Source organism: Orcinus orca, chromosome 16 (assembly GCF_937001465.1).
Source record: "Orcinus orca chromosome 16, mOrcOrc1.1, whole genome shotgun sequence".
Taxonomy (NCBI): Eukaryota; Metazoa; Chordata; class Mammalia; order Artiodactyla; family Delphinidae; genus Orcinus; species Orcinus orca.
Genome location: NC_064574.1, coordinates 9,571,013 through 9,587,795, shown reverse-complemented (window position 1 = coordinate 9,587,795; position 16,783 = coordinate 9,571,013). Strand labels below are relative to the sequence as shown.

At 44.0% G+C, this 16,783-nt stretch overlaps 1 protein-coding gene across 3 annotated transcripts in view; it reads left to right on the top strand.

Annotated features, from left to right (window-relative positions):
* Nucleotides 1-16,783, top strand: part of TSHZ2 (teashirt zinc finger homeobox 2) — a 273,003-nt gene that overhangs the window by 241,846 nt on the left and 14,374 nt on the right. Inside the window, exon 1 of one of the 3 annotated variants that reach the window (XM_049700013.1) lies at nt 8,378-9,048. The exons of the other annotated variants lie outside the window; for them this stretch is intronic. The gene's annotated coding sequence lies outside the window, so the exon portion shown is untranslated. Of the gene's footprint in view, nt 1-8,377; nt 9,049-16,783 lie in introns of those variants that run through there. 3 annotated transcript variants of the gene reach the window in all.

Sequence of the window (16,783 nt, the reverse complement as noted above, 5' to 3'; positions counted from 1 at the left end):
GTACTTCTATTGATGTGAGCCCATCACAGGTCCCCTGGGTCTTGTACATAGTAGGCTCTCAATAAATATTGAGTGATTGATTGACCCATTAACAAAGAGAGCTGAGTCCCGACAAAAGTTAACGGAGATGGGATGGCCAGACCCCAGGTGCCCTGGGTGCAGAGGGGATGCTAATATCCTCGCAGCCCTCACATTGATTTCATACCGTAGAGACTGCACAGCATTTTATTAGAGATTACATCATTTAATCATTCAAATCTTCACAACACTGCTATGGAAACTATTTGTAGCTGTGTTTTATAGCTAAGGAGACTGAAACTCAGAGACACCAAGTAGTTTTCCTAAAACTGTATGGCTTATTAATTGTCAGAACGGAGGCTTCAACACATTTGTCCTGATTCCAAACTCAAGTCTCTTTCTGTGATGTCACAACTGTTGCTAAAGAAATTTTTAACAAATGGAAAAGTGGCCTGGTTGCTATTCCAGTAATTCTGCAGTGTAAACTTTAAATTATAAAAGAAGAAGAGGGAATAGGTTTAAATTCCCTCAACTTCGTGTTATTTGGAGTATAAGTGAAAAATTCCATTACAGCAGTATTTGTGGTATAATTCCAGTTGTATCAAAGTACATGTAATACTATAAAATTATAATATATAATAAAGAATATATATGACATATAGAATAAATATACATATTTGATTAAGTGTATATGTACACATTCACACACATATAATCTTAAAAAGAATGCAAGGTGGGCGTTGGAAATAAATGGCTCACAAAATACATTTAACCTCCCAACTTACTTTGGTCAACCTGCAAAACATTAATAAATTTGAATGCGTAGCCTTCAGATAGGGCAAATGCTCTCAGTTTATTACAGTTTCCATTCATCCTAAATGGCTTTCCAATTCTACGTGTCTAAGATTCAAACAACCCACTTGTTTTTCCTCAAACTGGGAATGACTCTGCTGGAGGTGCAGAGGGAAGGGGCAGGTGGGATCCGCCTTCTCTCTGTGTCTCCCAGAGCAGAGGATGTCTGGAGAAGGCTGCCCATCGGGCCAGTTCCACGCAGACCCAGCTGGGCCCACCTGGATTCTTCTTTGTCCCATTCCCGCCTCCACCCAGCCCTGTGAGGCTCCAGTCCCTTTCCACGGCAGATGACCTATCTCCCCACTTTACCACGGGTCTTGAGACTTCCCAGATTGTCTCTCCTGCGCAGTTTCTCCGACTCTTCCCACAGCCGTTTCTCCGAACTTGCTGGCTCAGAAGAAAAAATAACGTTTCTTCAGATGAGCTGACAGCCCACCTGCTTCTCCATGCTGCCCGCCCCCCTCACCTCTCTGTCTCCCTTGACTTCATTTTTACTTGACCTGCAACACTTCCCCCTCTCCCTCTGCACATTGGTTTACACATCCTCCCTCTAAAAGCAAACAAATAAAACAAATAAACAAACACAACAAAGCTGCCCTGCCCAAGCCTCCCCTTTGGCAGCTACCTTTCTCTTAGCTTTAACCTGGAAACTTCTCTGAAGTGAGCCGTGTTCTCCTCCCTTCTCCCTGCGAGCCATCTTTTACTTCTTCCTTGCAGATGAGAGGGCAGAGGTGTTTGCACTCTGGCACTACAGGCAAACACACACACACACACACACACACACACACACACACACACACACTCACTCCTAGCTTAGCTACAAAGAAGCCCAGCGGCCATGGGAGCTTTGGTGACAGGACTAGGGTTTGGGTCTCAGGCTTACCATAGCCATATTCTGACAATGACCTTGGGCAGTGTCCCCTTACCTATAAAAAGGTACAATAACATATTTCCCCTCCAGAATTGTTGCAGAGGTAAAATGAGATACTGTATGCAAAGCACTCTCACATGCTATATGCTCAGTAAACAGTAGCTATTATTGTATGTACGCGTGTATATGTGTATGCCGGTATAAATGTGTATGTATGTGTATACATATGTGTACATGTGTATATATGTATTTTATATATATACGTATAAAATCTCTTCCTTTAATTAGAATAGCCTGCGGTCGGTAAGCATGTCAAACCCTCCCTGCCTTTCCCAGAGGACTTAGCATTGTAAGTTTCACTTAGAGGCGCTCTAATACACGTGTGTGAAACCAGTGAGCAGTTGAGAAGACGCCATATTAACAAGGCTATTGCTATTATTTTAATAAAGCTCAGGTGTCTGCGTGGCTTAGAGTTTCTCAACCTCAGCAACACTGTCATTTGGGGTCAGATAATTCTTTACTGTGGGCTGCTGTGCCCACATCGCAGCATCCTAGATGCCTCCCACCAGATGCCAGGAGCATCTCCATCATTCCCACCCCGTCCAGTGGGAGACAAAAATGCCCCCAGATATTGCCAGATGTCTCCTGGGAGGCAAAATTGCCCCTGTTGAGGTGTCTCCGCCTCCGTGAAATGTAAATAATGCAAATAAATAGCGGGGTCATTGTTTAGGGAGTTGAAGCTCCAAGGGTGAGAAAAGGCAGGTGAGGTTTTGTGGTCACAGAAGAATCAGCTTCGAAAATGCAATTTGCTTTCATATGCAGAATTTTTTACTCCAACAAAGGACTTCAGGGGAGAAAACGCTGATCTCACACCGGCTTACTGAATAGAATTTTGCAAGCTCCAGGTCTACCTCTGTAAATCTTCCAAAAGAGAAAGCCCGTCGCTCAGAATCCTGAGTCTCACCAGATAATAATATATAAAGGAGATTCAGGGGAACCCACACGTTCCTAGGAAATACTTCAAAGTTCTTTTTTTTTTTTTTTGCGGTACGCGGGCCTCTCACTGTTGTGGCCTCTCCCGTTGCGGAGCACAGGCTCCGGACGCGCAGGCCCAGCGGCCATGGCTCACGGGCCCAGCCGCTCCGCGGCATGTGGGATCCTCCCGGACCGGGGCACGACCCCGTGTCCCCTGCATCGGCAGGAGGACTCTCAACCACTGCGCCACCAGGGAAGCCCCAAAATTATTTTTTAACATCAAAACAAGCAAGAGTCAGTAGGTCTCCCTTGTAGCCTCTGTCTATTTATAATTATATTTTATATAAACATATTTTGTGACTTCAGCACACAATGGCAAACGTTCTTCAAAACTGTCTTTAATTATTCATTTGGCTGTGCTATATTTTATGTTTCTTTTCATAAATGTTAATCTTTATTATTGCCTTATCGGGGGGGAGGAGAGGAAAACACACACACAAACAGTAATACCTGTTATTAAATGACCTATCAGAGTGACATGGATAAGTGTTGGGAGCGATTTCATTGTTTCCTATCTGCAGTTTTATACAGTTTCTATCAAACTGAAGGGTAATTTTTTTTTAGTAGCTGCTTATTTTAAATGTACAAAACCCTTGTGTGTAATTCCATTAGCTGCCCTACAGCATTGCAATCTACAGTTTCCCTGAGGCTGTTGTGAAATATTGATGAAATCCTTGCTTTTGTGGCTTCCTCTGATACACTAAACATTTGTCTGATGTTAGCTGAACTTGAATGGATCTGTTCAGAGCTATATCAGTAGTGACTTCAAAGGAAGTAAGGCTGTTACAGTATTTTTTTTCTCATTTTTCTTTCTTTCCTTCTTCCATTTTTTCTTTTTCTCTTTTCTTTTTGTTTATTTTTATTTTAACGAACTGAAGTTTCAAAGCTTTACCACGGTGTGTACTTGATAAAAACAAAGTGTGTATCAAAGGGTTCCAGTTACCTATCAGCCTGCTGATCTTTCTATTCTAAATGACGGGGTTTTTTTCCTTTTGATTCTGATCAGTTGCTTGTATCACTTTAGATATTTGATGTAGAGGTGGGCTCCCCCCACACACACTCACACTCACACTCACACACTTCCGGGGAGAGAGGAGGACGGGGATGTAAGACAATAAACCTGGCCTTGGAAAATTTAACTCAGAATTCTGTGCTTTTGGAAGTCTGCTGCTTAGGAGTCTTCCTCCCAACATCAGTAAAAGGGCACCACGAATGAGAAAAAAAAAATCATCTGTAATTGGCTTTTTCCAGCTAAAGCTGTTTGCATTGAACTTCGCAAAATTCAGGACTAGAGCTTATATTTATCCTCAGGTTTTCTGGTGAGGTTGTGAATTATAACTGCTGAGGTTATTATTTTTCAAAATGATAAAATAGTCTTTTAGGACCTATAAGCAGTAAAAGGATCTCCCAGGCAGGATTTCTCAACCTCAGCACTATTGGCGTTTGGGCCTGGGATTTCTTTGTTGTAGAGAGCTGTCCCGTGCATGGTGGGATGCCTAGCTGCATCTCTGGCCTCCACCAAATGGCAATGGCGACCCCTCTGCAGCTGTGACAGCTAGAATGTCTCCATAGACTGCCACATGTCTCCTGGGGGGACAAAATTGCCCCCTACTCCTCCTGATTAAGATCGGTGCGCTAATGGTGTGGGAGTTTGCCTCCGCTAGGAGCAAACAAGGTGCTGATTATTCTGTTTTCAACAAGCAGTATAACAATGGGGAATTTCCAGATAGGAATCTCATAGGACTGTTCTTCAGATTGATTTTCTAGAACAGTTTTGACCCATACTCAGGAGTCCATGCACTGTCTGCACCTTTACTTTTAGAGACCCCTCTGGAAACAGGAAGTAGGCATCCACTTTCTGTCTTGAAAACTCAAATCTTCAGAATCCGACCAGAGGGCTTAACCCTGGACTGGGTGGCGTTGGTTCGCGAGGCATCATTTGTCTGCGGAAGCTCAGCAAATCATAATGAACGATCCCCAAAATGACTTCAATCACTGTTTCCTCCACGCATCTTCCCCCCAAGTGGAACTGCTGACCCAGGACATCACCTCTGCTCTGGGTCACTTAGCACAACTTTTCAAAGAGAAACCCCACTGATGCCACCTGGCCATTGGCTTCATGCTTAAAATGAGTAAAAACAGCAGTATGCTTTTATAACCCTGACCAAAGCTTTGCTATAACTCATTCGAAGACAGAGCACTTAGCATACACCTAATTCATAAATTGTGAGGTTATATTTAATTAATTGAAGGTTGGCCTCACCTGCAAAGTTCTAATCTCCACGAGGTTAGAACACCTCCAGCTTCTTTGATGCCATGTCTCTCGGTCGCCCAGCCCAGGGCATACAGTAGGTGCTCAGCTTTTCAAACTAAATAATTAATATTTCATTAGGGGCTAGAAACATCTTCACCCCCATCAGTCTACCTCTTTGGGAGCGGCACTCTCTTTCCCACCTTCCAATCTGGAAGAAATGAAGGAAGTGAGACCAACAGAATAAAACATAAAGAAAGAAAGAACTGAAATTCCAGTCTCTCATTCTGTCCTCCTACTTGTCCCAGGGCCAACCCTTGAAGAATTCCTTGTTCACTCATTCACTTTTTTCATATATGTATTTATTGCTGATACCCCCCTATACTGTGCTAAAAGTGGACACAAGCAAACCCCACATTCAGTACAACCACTATAATAGAAATAAAGTAACAGTCTATAAAATTCAGAATTGTAATTGGATCACCTCCCCGGAAGTAGATGCCTTAATTGATTATTTGAAGGACAGTGGCTTTCTTTCTCCTCCTTTTCCCTCTGCCTTCCCCAAAGTGTCTATTCACATCAGCAGAGCAGCTGCCCCGTGGTGGCTGTGTCCATCCGAGGCACAGACCTGAGTGGACCCCATGGTCACAGCTGGAAGGAAACACCTGTTTCCTCTGTGGATGGCACAGAGCACATGGACGGGGTACCCACATGCACAGGGAACCCAACAGAACGGAGACATAGTGCCCTGTCTTCTGCAAACAGGCTGAAAGGAGGGGGAAATTGATGTTGGCTAAATGAAAAAGAACAAAATCAATAAAAGAAAAGAAAAAACATTTTCAGGTTCCTACAAAGAGTCATGGAGATTAAAATTAACTTAACCAAAGAGATTCAAAGTAAAAGTGTTTTAAAAAGTCCTTAGCTGCATGTCTCCTTCAAGCATGGAGAAACTGGACGTTCTGTCTCTTCTGCTTTCTTGGGAGAAGGAGGGTTTTTGTCAAAGCAGCAGCAGCAACTTCACTTGGTCTCCATTGTCAGTGTATCTAGAGTTGAAGAAGCTTATTTTCTGCAAGTGCCTTTGGCCAGCCCCAGACGTGTCTGGAATCTATTTATGTTTGGCTAAAACAAACAGAATAAACAGTTGAGAGGATAGCAGGACAGGAGGGAGAATATAGGGCATTCTTGACATCCTGCATATACAAATCATTGAATGTCTTTCTAACTAGCTGCACTTGTAAATCAATCCATGCACCCCTTCAGAAAGAATCTGCAGTAAAGTGATTTGACTTCAGCTGACAATAGATGAATAGGATTATTGAAGAGCTGTCCTTCTTGGGTTATCTACAAAATCAACACTCAACGTATGTTGAGCTGGTCACACAAAGAGATGACCCCAGAAGCCACCAGACCCAGGCCTTGAAGCGTGTTTAAGCGCTGGGGTGGATGTGCATCTAGAGGGGCTAGAAGCAAAGCAGAGGGCAGAATACGTGGTAAAAGGGCCATCAATGGAATAGTCAAGATCTTGGCAATGATCTTGATCGTTGACCTTAGTTATTCAACACATACGTATTGAGTATCTACTATGTGCCTGGTGTAAGTCCACTTTCCTGGTCTTCAAGAAATTTCCCCACCCATAAAGGAAAGGATCCTCAGCAGATAGCACCCTTCCTCATTACTGTGATCACCAACCTCTACAGGAAAATGTAGGGAAATATACACTCCCTCACTATTTGTTCCTCACCTCTCAGTTAAGGCATGGAAAGCTTTACAATTTGAAAGTTGATTTGAATGCTCTTGAATATTTTAATCACGTGTGAGGGATCCCTGAAAACTGGTGCTAGAGGCTAGACAAACAAACAAAAAAGTATTGAGCCCACGCTGATACTGAGCAATGTTTCTGATTTTCTCCCTGCAAAACAAAGACAGTGCTGGAACTCTCACTCTGTAGTCATTCTCAGGACCCTCATCTCTAGTAATTCATGCATTTCGGTTTCTTTAATTAGTCATCTAATATTTATTGAGCCTACCACGTTCCAGGCTTTGTGGAAACAAGGGCACCCAGACTGCTTAGACTGGGTTCCAAGCAGCCTACAACCAGAAGGAAAAGACAAATCATAGTTGCAGGAAGGATCACATTTCTAGTCGAGGCTGAATGTACCTAACCAAAAGATTCCATTGTTGGACATTTCTGCACAAACTTAGATACAGAGCCAAGAAGTCCAAACCATTAAGTAAAAATATTAGTGCTGTTTTAAATACTGAATTAACCAGATAATAAAAAATCGTAAGAGCACAACAATTTACTGAGCAATTTCCACGTGCCAAGCACTGTGCAAAGCTCTTTTACTTTTTTCATCCATTCAGCAATTACTGTATTTAAGCTGAGGCCATTCACTAAACTGCACTACTTATATTTATACCACTAAGGAAGAAACAATGCTTCTAATTAAACCATGACCCACTTCCCTCTTCCTATCGCTTAGAGTTTCTATTTTATACTTACTGAGAGACTCTTGGAGACTTCTTTTTTTAAGATCTTTATAATTTGACACAAGGAAAAGATAAGCAAAATAAATTGGTTAAGGCATTCCTGAAATAGCTTCCAACTGCCCCCACCAGCCACTTGAAAATACCACTGATTTTAAGATTCACCCTTATTTCTGAGATGTTAAAATATAAAAGAAAGGCCTTGGAATCAATGAAATGCTATTTGTAAACTGTGTTCTATGCTCCAGGCTCCCTGTATCCCTGGAGATACAGCTATGCCTGAGACACAAAGTCCCAACCCTGCTGGAGTCTAAATGGCAGAGTTCAGATGTAACAATTATATGTATAATTGTTTGATTGCAGGTTTCATGGAAACCACAAGAGAAAAATCCCATCAGACTAAGAGGTGATCCTTGCCTCATCAGGTGGCCAGGAAAGATCCTCCACGGCACGTTATATGAAAACTGGAAAGTTGAGTACGAGGCAGAAGAAGAATTAAAGAAAGAGAAAAGTAGCATGTTCTCATTAAAGCCTTTTAACAGTCGTATCGGGTTGGTACTATAATCCTCATTTTACAGATGAGGAAACTGAGAACTGGAAAGCTTAAGTAATTGCCTAAGTGCACACAGCTAGTACGTAATAGAGCTTACCAGCAGCTGAGTGATAGGAGAGGATCCTTCTCCTCTCAAACTGTGAATTGTTCTGCTCGTTCGGATGGGCAGACTCAGTTCTTGCTCCTTTAGAGAGTGAGGAGGGACTTCCGGTCAGAGAGAGACTCTTCGTTGTAGATCCAGATGTTATCAAATAGTTTCGGTGCTAACAAAGAAAGAAGAGTTTATTTACATCACAGACTCTGTGTGTCCTGGAACCAGGGGTTGCAGTGTCACAGGACCAGAAATATGGATGCAAAACAAGAACATGCTTTGGAATTTTCTTCCAAGCAGTTAGATTTTTAAATGCCTGTCTTAAGTACCTTTCAGAAACATATTCAACAGTCCGGGGTCTGTGTGGTTATAAGCCCAATCCAGCTGAAAGCATGGACGCATTTAGTATTTTTCCAATTAAGAGGCATCTCTAATATTACAGCAGGTATTTTTGTGTTTCTGCTTTTGGACCTACCCCTAGATATAGAGCCTGATTAGGTTTTTAAAAGGCTAGCAGACTGAGCAAACGATGGAAGTCTGGGAAGCAAGACCAGTTCCTGGGGCCACCGTTTACCGGAGAATAGAATGTTGGTGAAAAAGCCCACAGCAACCCAGAAAGGGTCTGGTGAGTGGGCCAGGATTTTAGTAACTGAGTTTAGCTCACTTTGTAGAGTTAAAAATGCACAGGATTCCTTAAGTAGCCATTGATTCACTCAGTGAACGTTTATTGAGCACCTACCCTGTGCCACGCACTGCCTCTAGGTGACTTACACTACAGCATCGAGCCACCCAAACCAAGATTCTTGCTCCAGTGGAGCCTACAAGCTAACAAAGAAAGATCACAATAAACGACAGAAGGAATAAAGAAGTCAGTTCCACAGTCTTAAGTGGTAAGTGCTATGGAAAGAGAAGGCGTAGAGCAGAGTAGAAGAATCGGGCTCCTGAGAGAGTGGGGAGACCAGCTGCAATTTAAACAGGGCGATCGGAGTAAGCTTCTTTAGGAAATTGCTTTTGAGCGCAGACTTACAGAAGGTTGAGGAAAAGCACAGAGGGAACAGCCAGTGCAAAGGCCTGGGAGCATTCCTGGCTTGATTGAGAAAAGCGAAGAGGCCAGCACGGCTGGAGCAGAAAACCCAGAAAGAGAGGGATGGAAGAGGGGGGTAGAGACGAAATGGAAGCTAAACGGGCACGTAAATCTGAGGGCCGTGGGGAGAAGGCTGGCTTTCTCTGTGAGTAAGATGCATTTCCCTTGGGGGGTTTGAGCAGGGAGGTGACATGGTCTGATATATCTTTCATTCTGACTGCTAAGAGTGTTAAGAATTGACTGCAGGTAGCAAGGATTGAGACCATTTTTCACTTTCCATCCCCTAGGACTGTGCTTCATAACTTACTACCTCATTGCAGAACGCTGAAGGGGAGAATGCTTGGGCCTGGGGTCTGTGGGCTTGGTTTCCTACCTGCCTCTGCCAGTTTCTTCCAGAGACCCACTTGTATCTCTCCTGCCAGCCTCAAATTCCTCCCCTTTAAGACAGAGATAAGAATGCCTACCTCATAGGATTATTTCCAAAGTTAAACGCATAGCCAACACTTCGCACCGTATCAGGCACACAGTAGACGCTTGAAGAAGTACGAGGAAAGCTCTTTCTTCGTATCTCCCCAAGAAACAAGAGGTTTCATAAGCTGCCAATTCTGTAGTCTGGAAGGTGTTCAGATTTATCATCTTTCCTTTAGGATGGTTTGCTTGAGTAATTAATTCAACGCTAAGATTTTATTGGTGAGGAGCCTAGGATTTTCGTAACTGAGTTAGTCGAACATGAAAGGTCTTTAAGGATGAAGGATAAAATAAAGTCTGTTCTGTTACAACTGATATTTCCTGAGCAAATGAGCTCCCTCCTGATTGGTAAACCTGTCAATGATAGAAATATAATAAGGATGTCACATCCATTCACATGAGTTTTTCCAACATGTTATTGTTTAGTAACACTAAGTAACAGCAACTAAATGCGAAGTTCACTAACAGCTGAATGCAGGAAGCCACAAAGAGTGCAGGCAGCTCTTAGAAGTCCCATCGACTCCCTCCTGGCGCAAATGGTCAGCCTTGGGAGCCTGCATTGTCAACCTCTCCCCAGTCTTTGAAAATTTCAACCCATCTCTAACCCCACAGTCTCACCACCTCCTTAAACTCTTTTCTACACAACTACCATCACGTCTTCCTTTACAAAGTAAAGTCCTTTATTTGCTGTAGCATTGTTTTATTTGTTATGAATTTAACAAGTGTTTTTAACTGGACTGGTATTTTTAATATGGTTTTGTTGGGTTGTATTCTAGGTACCTACCTGCGTAGTTTTGAACTGGCTTACCCTCACCTTATTTTTGCTATTAAGTGCTATCATTTTAATGCAAGGTTTTGCAAAATGCAAGACTTGTCGAGGAATGTATATTGCATTACAGCGGAAACATACACCTGTGCCACACACCCCAGAACAAAGCAGGGCCCAGTTGAAAACAGGCATGGACGTGAGTATGAGCTGGAAAACGTAACCACGAGAGGGTGACGGCTCTGGAGGCTCACGTGCTCAATTCAAAGCCGGAGTCTACCAACATCTGGGACGTGACCTTAGGAAAATTAACTTTTCGAAGCCTACGATTCCTCTGTCTTTAAAAATGGAACTAATAGTATCACTCCCATCAGTGAAGTGTGAGGCTAAAATAAAATCATGCATGTACAATATTAGAATATGGTACACATAGAAGCAGTTTGTAAGTAACCAGGGTTCTAATGAAGTGGTACAGAAAGAGCCATCTTCCCAGCAGAATGAGGTCAGATGGAGGTCTCAAAAGCAGTGCTTCTAATTGATTTAAGCAGACGTTTTTGTGCGTTTGGAGCCCAGCTTAACTCTGAATCACACGCAGCTGAGTGATGGGTGCACTCTCCAAACCCAAGTCAGGAGAACCTTTCCCTCTGGCCTTGAATCCTTGACTGCCTACATCTGGACCACTGGCTTAAACCCAGTTTATGTGTGCAGATGATATCGAGCATACGTATACGCGCGCACGTGCGTGTGTGTCTGTGTTTGGGTTCCTTTTCTCTACATATGAAAAATATAGCCAAGGAGAAGACAGTGCTCCCACAGCTGGAAAAGATGAGATCATTTGTAAGTGGCTTGTTAAAGCGCACATCATTTTCCTGATCAGCAGTAGCGAGCCTGCGTCTTCAGGAGCTGATGCGATTTATCATGTTATTATACATTTAGGGGCTTTTTGAAAATGCTGTTATTTACTCAGCCGCCTGTGTATATAGACTATTTAAAGCAGATTTTTGACCCAGTAGACTGTACCAGCCCCATCTATCGTCTCAGTTAGCATGTGGGGACTCTTAAATATGCAGATTATTGACACAGTAGACTGTAAGTGCGGAAAACATACTCTAGAAGGGTACATTCAAGTCACTGGGGGATGATATGTTCCTACAAAGCATCTTCAAGGCAGATCCATACATAGAGCCAGGCTCTATGGAAAAATGTACATCGGGATGGAGGGGACTTTGGCTTTGGAGGGAAATTCTTGGTTTCTAGAAAGAGGATGCTCTAATTAGCATTGCTTTATGGTCTGCCCATGTGTCTGTGAACATGTCAACTACCCTCTACTGAATGCCAGGCAATGTCACCAAGAGTCTGAGCTTGCTTTATTCTACATGCAAAGAAACCATCCTGTTAGAGTTAGCAGGGATTCATTCTTTGATTCAAGGTATGTATTCAGCACCGTCCATTAGACAGTGAGGTCTTTGTTTGCAAACCACAAATGTTATCTCTGGCTAACTCAAGTCAAAAGAAGGAATTTGCTGGAAGACGTGTGGAGTAGCTTACTGAAGGGGGAGGAGCCTGCAGGCCTCTATCACGGGGACATAATCAGAGGGCCATCTCTGCTTGCTGCTGCTGTCAAGATGGATCCACTCCAGCCATTTTCCATCCTTGAGTTGTGGGGTCAGAATTCAGATTCCAGGAACAAGAGTCTGACTGGCCAAGCTGGAGTCATGTGCTCGTATTAAACAAACATGAAATGCCAAAAACAGGGAAAGAAAAGAGAGAAAAGAGAAAGTTCTCGTGTTTTCGTTTTACCTCTCTGCTCTTTAAACAAACCATCAACTATTTAAACACATGTTATCTGGATCATTCTTGCTGGAGAGTAGTCCAGATGCACTGGAGTTTCATTAAATTAATCCCCCGAAGACTAGAACCTATGTCCTGCTGGCTTCTTCCCAATGTGCTTGGAAGAGAGCAGATTTATTCCCCCTGGACCTGACAATGTTATTCTTACATCAGTTCCAAACTGATCATATGCCTTAAAAATAAAATCAGCTACACTACCTACTTTAACATGAAGAGAGGAGATGGGGCTTCCCTGGTGGCACAGTGGTTGAGAGTCCGCCTGCCGATGCAGGGGACACGGGTTCGTGAAGATCCCACATGCCACGGAGCGGCTGGGCCCGTGAGCCATGGCCACTGAGCCTGCATGTCCGGAGCCTGTGCTCCGCAATGGGAGAGGCCACAGCAGTGAGAGGCCCGCATACCGCAAAAAAAAAAAAAAAAAAAAAGAGGAGTTGATCTCAACTCTTAACTCACCTAAACTGCAGAAGCAGAGGGGATGATTGGCAAGGGCAGGGCAGCCACACCAGTGGGAAATGGATGATGCTCTGACAAAAGCCTCAAGAACTTTTGACGATAGTCACCTCGAGAATCACGCTTGGCCCTGAGTGTGCAGCAGTGAACAAGGCAAATAAGCTCCAGCATTCATGGGGCTCATGTTCAAATTGGGGAGAAAGATTTCTCATGTTAGGTCTTCCATTCTTGGCATTATTGCCTTTTAGGCCAGATCATTCTTTGCTGTGGGCACTGTCCTGTGCACTCTAGGGTGTTCAGCAGCATCCCTGACTTCTACCCGCTAGATGCCAGCAGCAACCCCACCTCCCCAGTTGTGACAACCAAAATGCTCCCAGACATTGCAGATATCCCCAGGGAACAGAATCACCCCAGCTGAGTCATCAAGAAATATGCTGGGTGTCACTGGGGAGGAGTGGTAGGAGCCCACGTGTGTCTATAATTCAGTGTGTGCTTGTGGGCTGGGACCCTCCTTAGGTAAATATTGTCTCTGCTGTTCTCTTTAAGCAAGATCCTATGTAAGGGGCTTCCCTGGTGGTGCAGTGGTTAAGAATCTGCCTGCCAATGCAGGGGTCATGGGTTCTACCCCTGGTCTGGGAAGATCCCACATGCCACGGAGCAACTAAGCCCGTGCACCACAACTACTGAGCCTGCGCTCTAGAGCCCGCGAGCCACAACTACTGAACCCTCATGCCACAACTACTGAAGCCCACGCGCCTAGAGCCCATGCTCCGCGACAAGAGAAGCCACCGCAATGAGAAGCCCACCCACCTCAAGGAAGAGTAGTACCTGCTCGCCGCAACTGGAGAAATCCCGCGCGCAGCAACAAAGACCCAACACAGCCTAAATTAATTAATTTTTTTAAAAAAGATCCTATGTAAAGTCGTAGAATACAAAGCTGTCAAGGAGAGAAGGGCATTTCCAGAGTCCTTGCTGAGTGCCAAGAACTCCCAGTGCTGGGCATGTGAAAATAAACACCAACAGCCTCCTTGCTCTTGAAGAGCTTACCATCTGGGAGGTGGGATCCGGAATCACGGTTTGGTTTGTCCAGTAGTAGATGTGGATAAAGCCCTGGATCACAGAGAAAGGGAGACTCTATCTGGGGCTCTTGGAGAAGCTCTCAGGAAGGCAGTGGCACATAAAGTGGGCTCAGAATTTGAAAGAGCCAATGTGTAAGTTACAATGGATTAGGTGCTTGACTATGAACATCAGTCCCAAATTTTACAGTATTGACCTTATCGTCATGGATAATTAATGGACAGAATAGGGAAGCCCAACCTCATTTTTAAATGTTTATAAGTAACAAAACATTAACAAGACCTGGAAAGGCAACCAATGTCCTCCTTGAAACTCTGTCTTTAGGTACAACGGCTAATTCCCTTTATTATCTCCTAATAGACAGTCAAAGGTGTTAGAGGCCGCATGCAAGAAGATTCTCTTCTAATAATTTGACCCAGGCCTAATCATCCTCCTCCAGGTCAGAAAGCTCTGGTTCTTTTTCTTGTTATGTCCCTAGGAAAAGACAAATGATCTTTTACACCAAAAAGCAAACTAACTAACCAATTAGCTGAACAAAAAGCTGCCTTTTCAGTTGTTGTTAAGGAAAACTATGCATATATTATTTTTTAGGAGAATTCAGCTTTCCTGAAAGTGGTTTGGGAGCTGACAGAAAACTAACATCAGAAGACTTTCAAAGCAGAGGAGGGCTTCCCTGGTGGTGCAGTGGTTGAGAGTCCGCCTGCCGATGCAAGGGACACGGGTTCGTGCCCTGGTCCGGGAAGATCCCACATACCGCGGAGCAGCTGGGCCCGTGAGCCATGGCCGCTGAGCCTGCGCGTCCGGAGCCTGTGCTCCGCAACGGGAGAGGCCACGGCAGTGAGAGGCTCGCGTACCGTAAAAAAAAAAAAAAAAAGCAGAGGAAAATACATAAAACAGAAGGAAAAAAAAGGTCATAAAGAATATCAAGGACAAGACAGTGGATGTGTTATGAGCCATATATCTGTGCTCCCCTTCGGAGAGATTAGATCCGCAGACACTGTTGTCCTCACCCACTGTCCTCTCCTGTGAGAATGACCAGTTCAGTACCATTGTGGGGTTGGGAAGAATGCTGACATAGTGACCTCAAGACTTGTCCCATTCACCCATCTCCTTTGTAGGTAGGGGCAGAGAAAAGATGACAAGCCTTGAAAAGACCAGCCCTAACCTTAAATCAAAGGGTCAGAAAACCCTGGAGGATTTTCCATCAGATTTTTCAAACTGTCGATTCAAAAAGATCGAAGACCTCTGTATGTCCCAGAATTGGGGCCATTTCCAAGAACTGCTTCATCCAACTGTCCAGTGTGGGTTTGGCCTCAGATCAGACTTGCTGTTTTAGATAAGTTGCCTCCTGTAAAAGCTAACCTAGTTAATTAGGAACTGAAATAGGTCAGGATTTATTTGACAGAGTTACAGGAGTTATTTAGAAATGCTAATCCTTTTCATCATTAACTTTTTGTTTGTTTGTTTCTTGTAGTATAAAAATACTCATTCTGATAAGGGGATTTAAATGGATCCAGAAGGAATTGGTTGAGAATAACGCTAGGAGCCCGATGGATTTTTTTTTTTTCAGCCAACACTTGAAAGAGTAAATACTAAACATCCCGAGAAATCCAGCTTCAAAATGTGTCTCTTCACGACGATGTCTTTGTTCTTGTAATGCTAATAAGAGGGAACGTACATTGAGTGCTTATTATTGCCAGGCATTCCGAGTTCTTTCCAGTTATCTCAATTCTCACAGTCATCTTTGAGGGAGGTACTACTATTATCTCCAATTTATAGATGAAGACATTGAGACCCACAGAGGCTGGGAGTTTGCTCCAGATGACAATGTGAGACGTGACAGAGGTGGGATTTGCACCCGGGCAGGCTTGCTCCAGACCTTGCGCTCTTCAATTCCATGTCGTAACACCTGTGAGCGTGCTGTGCGTGCTTTCTTCTCTAGTTCTCCCCTAACAACACCAAGTGTTCCCCATAGAGCCCCCGCTTCACTGACAACTAGAAAGAGGGTGAGTTGTCGCCAATTCCCAGCGCCAATGCCGCTGACCTTGGCTTTACAGCACTTCTCAGCTATTGACATCTGAGACGGAATATTTCTTTGTCTTTGTGAGGGCTGTCCTGTGTATGGCGGGGTGTTTAGCGGCACCCCTGGCCTCTCCACCCCCCAGTCGCCAGTAGCACCTTGTCTCCAGTCATAACAAGCAAAGGTGTCTCCAGACATTGTCCAAATGCACAAACATGCACCGGGTTGAGAACCACTGGGTTGGAGTGTGACAGTGACCCAGTTGGCTCCTGGGGCCACGTGTTCTTCTACAGAAACCAGCTAATAAACTCGTTCACCTTGAAGTGCAAAGGTGAGATAAGAGAATAAGTCTTTATATTTTTACAGGGGATGAGTTCTTGATTTGCCTCATGTCAAATGAACAAAAGTCAAATTGGAGTGTTTGAGGCAAGGAGAAGCAGCCTGGAAACCCTGCTCAACTCCTAGGGATGGGGGGAAGTTCTATACACCGTGGTCCATAGCCATATCTGGTCCATAGCCAGACTGGTCACAGTGATCATACTGGCAGAGAATCCAACAGGAAGAGGAAGAATTGGAAGGTCCAGTATCTGAGCCATTAATCATAGAATTGAAGAATACCAGGGCAAGGAGATCCTTGTCTGACTGAGTCACTGCTCATAAGATGTGAAAGGTCTTTCCACCTTGGACTCCTGTGATTCTAGAGATAGCAGACTTTTCACCAGAAAAGCAAAGGCCAGCTCGCTTTCTGACAGTGCCAATTTGCTTCTCTGAAGGAACAGTGAGCTTTCTTCTCTCTCCCTTTCTTTCTTAATGGGAAGTGGTCACAGCCGTGAACTTAACAAAAGAAGCAGGTTAAAATTTGTCCGTTCTTGGCTAATGCAGTTAGACGTTTTCGAGAAAAGGCAGCGA